The sequence below is a fragment of the Gracilinanus agilis genome, chromosome 2 (genome assembly GCF_016433145.1).
Source record: "Gracilinanus agilis isolate LMUSP501 chromosome 2, AgileGrace, whole genome shotgun sequence".
NCBI classification, from domain to species: Eukaryota; Metazoa; Chordata; class Mammalia; order Didelphimorphia; family Didelphidae; genus Gracilinanus; species Gracilinanus agilis.
In genome coordinates, this window is record NC_058131.1 from 309,400,787 (window position 1) to 309,408,853 (window position 8,067).

An 8,067-nucleotide genomic window follows, 5' to 3' on the forward strand; every position below is an offset into this window, starting at 1 on the left:
CCTTCCACCTCCCCAAGAAGAGGAGGAGCATAAGAAATCGCGCTCCGGATCCCCATACCGAACTCCTACAGGCCCCGCCCACCCTTTTCCTCAACATCCCTCCTTCGGCACCCCCCGCCCCCGCTCGAGCCCCGAAGCACACACCCTCAGGTCACCTGACCAGGCCCTGGTCACGTGATCAGACCTCCATCACCGCCATTTTGAAGCTTAAGTCGGGGAGGGGGGAGAAAGTAATAGGGGGGAGAGAAATTTTTTTTAATTTTTTAAATAAAAATTGTGGGAGAAAACGTGGAGGGAGAGGGGCGAGTGTTGGGGAAGGAAAGCTCGCGAGTGGTCGGGACGGAGGGACCCGCCAGAGAAGGGGCAACTGCCGCTACTGCTGCTGAAGCTGCTGGACTAGCAGGTATCATTATCCGCTTCCCCACACACTCCCGTTACAGTCCTCCGCCTCTGGCGACTCAGGCCTCTAACCCAGCTCTTGCTTTTCTGCGTCCTCCCTGGACTGTCCTGCATCCCCTCCTCTTCCAACGCCCCGGGCCTCCGAATGTGCCTCCGCGTGCACCCTGCGGAGCTCCGGGCCTCGCACGCACCCACGGCCTCCGCGATCCTGCTGGCTAGCCAGCTCCTTTGCTGCGCCCGCCTCCTCCGCCCCCTCTCCTCCCGTGTGCCACCCCTCTTCTGCGCTGCCCCCCCCCTCACGCCGCGTGTCGCCTCCTCTCCGCGTGTGGCCCTCCGCGTGCTGCCGCACCCCCCCTGCCCGTGCCGCTGCCGCGTGCCGGGGCCTCCCCCACCCCGTGCCGCTGCCCGTGTGCCGCCCCCTCTACTCTTTCCAGCTCCGTGGACTGAACTGCGCGGGCTGCGGGGAGGGGAGACGGATGCCCCGCCCCGCATCCCGGCAGCTGTGGAAAACTCCGGGTCCCGACCCATAAAGGGTAACTAACGGTAATCCTCCGGGGCCCGTAAGGTGGGGCAGGCTGGGGTGATCGGGTATCGCCTTGAGAGTTGTTTGCTTGCTCCCAGTGTGGAAACTCCCCCCCACTAATGCAGATCTGCACCTTCAAGAGTTGTTTCTCTGAGAGCTAGAAAAGGTTTAAGGGACTTCTCCATGATCTCCTAGTTACTGTATTGGGAAGCCTAGGTCTCTGACTCCAGAATAGACTCTTGAGCCACACTAGGTTTCTTATTCTACCCATATTACAGACGGAGGAAAATGAGGCCTTACAAGATTCTTTATCAGGTTCATACAACTAGAAAGCATCAGAACTGGGATTTGAATTAAGGCAAAAGATTCTTATCCATCTTGTGTCACAGACCTCTTGAGCAGGCTTTCCAATAGAGAATTATAAAGGAATTGTTATTAAAATATTTTTTAGAAGTTAAGCGATCTCAGATGGAAGTACCCCTAAACAAGTCTTCCTTATGTTCTGACTATAGCATGGACCCTTTTAATGTAATTAAGTTATTAAACACTTAAAACTCAAGAGTTAGAGTAGGTGGATCCCCTTATTACTGAACAGAATCAAGGCCAGAAAAACTTTACCTTACAACGTGAACCCAAACTGACCAACATGTTTACTGCCACCAGAGCCACTGTTCTACCAACCATTTATAGAGTTTCACGTATTCTCCCAGTGTTTTCTCCCAAAGAATTCTTCTTATCTCTGGACATCATTTGCTCCTAGGGGCATTTGGCTGCGAACTAGCTCTTAAATTCCTGTTGAATTCAGTTGCCTGATTGTTCATTCAATAACTTCATTGAGCCACTGAGATGAACAAAGTTTGGTTTCTTAATGATTGTGTTTGCTATTTGGAAAATTAGTACTGAAATCACAGCAGTTTACTTCTCTGAAGTTTAGTAGCTTTGTTGTGTACTAGAGCTAAAAGATACTTTAAGAGGTCAAGTAGCCCAATTTCCTTATTTTGTAGATTGGGGAAAATGCCCTAGATCTTGGAATGAGTCTTAGTGTCTTGGCCTATTCTTTTCTCTTTGCTTTGGGCCCTACCCAGCCCGGGGGCCAGTCTGAGTGAATGAAAATCTAGGGAGGTCTGGAATTACTCACCTGTTAATTTCTCTATTTCACCATACCAGGCATTCTTTTTAGTCTGTTTTGGAGTTTATCTAACTCTTGATCCATCCACCAGTTAATAGATGTATCACCATCCTGAATTCTTCGGGTTGTGCCTATTTACCTTTTTTTTTTTTTTTTTTTAACCAGAAACTCCCAGTAATTTAGAACAGACTCTATCCAAAAGCCATTACTTTACTTCCCTTGTTCACCTGAAGGTTAATGTTAACCTTCGGAGTTCAGAAAATTCACTTTCTCCTCTGTCTGTGGACTGTTTACTTAACTGGAAAGGAGGAAGTAGTTGCTGATTAAGTAAAGCATTCAAATTTTCTCTTCTAATTTTTTTCCTCTCCAGTTACAGTTAAAGAGAATGATTTTTTGTTGGGTTTTTTTTGTTTTGTTTTTTTACGGAGGTCAGGACCAATCACTTGTATCACATTTCTCCCAGTTGTCTGTGACTAAGTAAAAAACAGTTTTGAAAATAATGGTATCATCTTTGGGTTTAGATAAAGATTTTTCTTTTAAGATTGACACAGAAACTCATGCATTTCTCATTTTTTAATATTTTTTAGAAAATATATTCAATCAGTCAGATTAAAAACCATTAAATAACACTTTGGGAACAAAAAAAGGTTTGAAATAAGGTGCAGAGAGCATATTTGTTTCTCCAAGTAGAGGAATAGGTTTATAGTGTTTGGGGGGGGGGTTGTTTTTTTTTACTACTTAACTTTTTTTAAATTGACTATATTAATGTATGAGATTATATCAGATAATTTGATTATTTGTTCTATGTAAAATATTTCCCTGAGCTCCAGTTTTAAGCCAAATGCTTTATTTTTGACCAAATTTAATATTTGAATCCATGTATTTTTTATATCCGATGTTTGAATCCATCTTTTTTCAGTCTTGCTCATGACTTGATTTTAAAGATTCATACTTGGAACTTTATTAATTTCTGCATTTATTTATTTGAGAGCTCCTGAACTCTTATTGTTATTTTCAGATTTAAAAAATCTGTACTACTATGTGAACTTTCAGTTCTATTACTTTATTATTCTGACATCAAAACAGTAAGTAACATCTATAGTGGTTCTGTTGTGAAGGATCTTATTGGTTAGTTCAGTTAAAACTGGGCCTTGATTACAAAAGTCTTATGAAAATACTGAGTTTGGATCCTAGCTAGAAAATTCAAGGTTCTTTACTGCATGAACTTAGCCTAATTCAAACAAACAAATGATTATATTTGCTAATAGAAATATAAGTATGACATTAATTTCCAAATAGATCTGGCCTATTAATAACAGCCCATAGTCCATATGTAATATTCACCATTGATAATTATCAGTTTATTAAGCAACTATGCTGTATTAGCCACTATGCTGGGTCCTAGAGATAGGGACAAAAACCTGATAGTATCTACTCTTGAGGAGCTTACTTTCTATTTAGGAAGATAACAAACAAATAAATGTATTTAAAATATATAAAATAAATTCAAAGTAATTTTTTGGGGGGTGAGGACACTTAACAAATATGGAATCAGGAAAGGCTTCATGGTGAAGATGTTGCTTATGCAGTTTTAAAGAAATCAAAGCCATTCCATTTATTATATTAAACTATCTTCATGTATCTACACAAAAAATTATTCCCTTTTTTCAACTCATCCCATAACATGTAGATCTTTCCCTTTATTTTTCTGGTGGTTGCCATAATGTAATACTTAAAGGAAATTAATTAGATGACAAAATAAACTTGATAGTAAATTGGAACTGATTGATTCTCACTTAGCTTGAAAAAAAGACTTTAAAGCCTTTCCAGGACAATAGAGAATATTGGTTAGGAAAATTGTATAGGATGCACAGTTACTTTTAGATTCACATTTTTAGTAATTTTACATATTTTATTTATACCTTCCTATATTCAACATATATTCATTGAGTATCTACTATAAACAAAGCATCCATGCTGTTAAGTACTTTGCTATGTGATACTACATAAACATTTTTAACTTTTAAGTCCCTACTCACTCTGGCCTTCACCTACCTTTATAGCCTTAACTGTCACATCTCCCAAATATCAGCCCCATACTCCAACTAGTTGAACCGGACCCTTTGCTATTCTCCAAACATTGTTTTATTGTCACCTTTGAAGGATTGCCCACATGGCATCAGTACCACCCAGCACCTTCAGAAACATCTTTGTGTAACTTTTAAATCCCACCTCTTCTCAAAAGGTATACAGTGATCCCTTTATGTTCCAGAGAATCCCACGATAGGTGAAAACCCACGAAATAGCAGCATTATATTTATTTTGTTTTTTTATATGCATTTTAAGACTTTATGAATCCTTTCCACACTCCTATAAACCTTTCCCACACTCTTATTAACTAATAGTCACTGAACCAATACAGGATACAGAATACAACACTGTGGTTGTTCACCTTTCATTCCATCAGCCAATAGTGTGCTGCAATAAGTATAACTCTGGGTTACAGAATTAGATTTTTTTTTAAGCAAGGTACAGTGAAGCCCCAATAAGTGAACCTCAATAGTGAGGGAGGACTGTAAACCCAATCCAAAGTGTTCTTCCTCTGAACTCCAACATTTATGAACTGCCTTGTCACTTTCCATTGTCTTAGATTGGTTGCTTAACTCCTGTTGTTGGCTCTAAACTAATAATTAGCTCTTCGAAGTTAAGAAACTATGTCTTATACTGTTTTGTATCAGTTGCAGGACCTAATGCAGTGCATTATACAAATAAGGGACTTCATAAGTGTTGGCTAATTGTTTGGGGCTTGGGGCAGTCCTTTTAGTCAAATCCTACTCATCATTCAGTAGTCAACTTATATCCTACCTTCTCTAAGAATCATTTTGTTTGTCTTCACCCAGGAGTAGTCTTCTCTAGCTTTGAAATTGTTTGACATTTATAGTCTATATCATGCCTGACATTTTCATATACCTCCTTGTATATAGATTTTCATGCATGAATGTATTTTTTTCTTGCCATAACTCAGTGTTTAAACCTGCTTATTTGTCTTTTAGATATATTATTGTCCTTCAGTGAAATTGTGAAGACCTACAGTTCCAGTGCCTGAGATATATTCACATTAACCAAGTAGAGTGGCAAAAGTTGGAAAATTCAAAAGAGCAGGCTTAGAGGTACCATCACTACTACTTTCTTTCCTCCCTTTAAACCCTCACTTTTATATTAGCTGCTAGTCTAGCATATTTTAATTTTTAAAATAGATTTATTAATAACTTTTTACATAGTAAATGGTAATAGCCAACAAACACTCCAATAAAGCTCTACAAAGTACAATCTTCAAACACAGTGAAGCAAAACTGCCTATTAGAGTGATTACCATGGAGAGTACAAGTCACTTTCCTAGATTGTAGTTTATTGGTTTTTAAAGTAAGTGAGCTAGCATTTTGCTTTTTCCCCTAGTTACTTGTTTTAATGAGATTTGACTTTTCAAATAGCTTTGCATGTGGATCCAAACTGGTTATTCTAGTGTTTCCTGTTGACATTTCCATTTCCATGCCTTTTTTATGGCTGTCATTCCTATACTAAAATCTTATAGCCCTAAAGATGATGTTCATATCCAGAGCCATTGCTCTAAATTTCCATTAATTCCTAATTCCCATTCCACTTAAACTACAATAGATTTTAAAATCCAATCGTTTTGTTGTATTTCTCTGTATTAACCCTTTTTCTTTATATAAGATGAATTTTTGTATCTTTGACTTTTTGTTACCCTAGGAATGTGTAAAGAAACATCTGCTAGGAACAATTCTGTCACCAAGTTGAGGAAATATATTAGTCCCTTTTGTAACCTCATGAATGGATAGAATGCATTGAGACAATTCTTACTTGTTTACTTACATATAAGAAATCAACTTGTAGAGATATAACTTTTTATGGTAATTTATTCACTCAAGTATCTTTTCTGTTAATGATCATTAGAATTTCAAGGAATTCCTGAATTTCTTGTTTAAGGGTCTTTCAAAGTTTCAAAGGGTTAAACTCATTTATAACTAGATTCATAGATATAAGAGTAAGACATGAACAAGACAAAAGAAATGAATAATAACATAATACTGCCCATAAAGAGCTTAAAATGTAGTGGGAGAAATAATATAATTAAACTCAATTCAACAAAAATTAATTGCCTACTATGTGCAAGGCACTATACTAGACACTAATGATACTTAGAAAAATAGGCTTAACCCTCAAGGAACTTACTGTCTTCTGAGCACATGTACAGACTACTATAATATGAAATAGGATGTGATAGGTATATGAGAAAAGTATGAATAAAGTGCTATGAAAATTCAGGTGTATACCAGTGGTCACATAAGAAGCATTAGCTGTCTGCCAAAGTATAGAACTATCTGAACTTGAATGACTTGGGAAAGCAATAAAGTAAGGTTAGGGTTTTAAAAAAAAATTTTTTTCCATCCCTTACTTCAGACCTGTAGGCTTGGGATAAGACTCAAGTAAAGGTGCTACCATACTTAGACATTTGGAACTCGTGAATAAAAATTTTGTTGTATACCTGATTAAAATGAAAATTGATTTAGTGATTGGGAAGAGGGAAATGGGCATCCTGCATATGAAATGAGATCTAAATTGATAATTTATTTTCAGTGAGAGTCAGTTGAGATGTTTAAAGGGGGGAAATACTTCGAGGAAATATGTTCAGAACTGCTGCTAATAACCAAGTGCACAAGATTTTCTGAAATGATGAAGTGACTACTTTTGCCTACAGCAAATTATAAAGTAGAGGCTAGAGAACACAGTTAATTCCTACCTATGTACAAGTCTAGACCTTCAGGACGAATAGGACATAATGCTTTCCCCCCTTCTACCTTCTCTTTCATAGAAAGCAAAATCCATGGGTATTCACACAAACCCATTTAGCAGTTTCACTACTCAACTTTTTTGACCTCTGGAAAAAACCACAACAGTGTTTGTGGTTTTATCATTTAGAAATTTCAAAGGAAGTAAAAGAAGGAACTAGACCCATTAGTTTTTCATTGGTTTCATTTGTATAGTAAAAATATATAGTAGCTTATAATACAGTATATTGCTGTGCTTTTATAATTCCCGAAATAACTTTATATGAGCAAACTAGCAGACATTTGAACTAGAAGTTTCTGTATTTTTTCTGATTGATAAAGCCAGAATGACATAACTATGGTAAGTATTTTGAGAGCTATTGATTGTCAATCCTGTACTGACGATTTACAGTGCTATTTCAAAGTGCATTCAAATATAACTATTATAGGGATTCCATGTGCTTATCTTTATGGCAGTGTTTCATTTTTTTTTTTTTAAATCAGGACATCTTTGAGAGCTATGAGAGTGGGACAAAATGCTATTGAAAAATTAGCAGAGATCAATGGTCCATTGAAGAATAGGGGGAAGGAAGACTGCCAGAAACCTATGGAGTCAAGTTATTTGGAAGGAAAGGTGGAGCAATTACTAATTTGTGATAAAGAGATCTTCAATATGAATGAAACAAAACTACCAAAGTAGTAATAATACAGGATCTTTAGGTGAGAAGATTATAATCTGGAGTCCTCTATCTATAAGAGTACTAGAGTACCCCAAGGGACAGGGAGAAGAGGGTTTTAAATGCCTCAGAGAAGCACAGCCTCAAGAAGTATTTAATTTGTTTTATGTGATAACCTAAAGTCTAAGGAGGGGGCAATAGCCAGAGGCTGGGGAGTTGGAAAGTGATATGATCCACCCACTTTGTGGTTCTGGGACTGAGCAGGGTTAGCTGATGGTCAACTGCTACATTCAATAAACTAGAGGGTCTTAATTTTGAGAGAACCTATAAAATTAAAAACTACATAAAATTGTTGGGCAACAGTCAGATTCATGGGATGATGTTTAAAGTATGGGCACTATAACTTTAAATAGCTTAACAATACTGGTCTCTTTGATCTTGTTAAATATTTTAAATAATAAAAATTAAAACATAAAATTAATTATTTTG

General features: G+C 37.6%; 1 long non-coding RNA gene across 2 annotated transcripts in view; it reads right to left on the reverse strand.

Moving 5' to 3' along the window:
- The window catches only part of LOC123235326, a 173,901-nt gene extending 171,652 nt beyond the window's left edge, over positions 1–2,249 (reverse strand). For both annotated transcript variants that reach the window (XR_006505383.1, XR_006505382.1), the window contains exon 1: positions 2,061–2,249. This is a non-coding gene — a long non-coding RNA (uncharacterized LOC123235326). The remainder of the gene's footprint in view (positions 1–2,060) is intronic.
- Between the last annotated feature and the right edge of the window lie 5,818 nt (positions 2,250–8,067).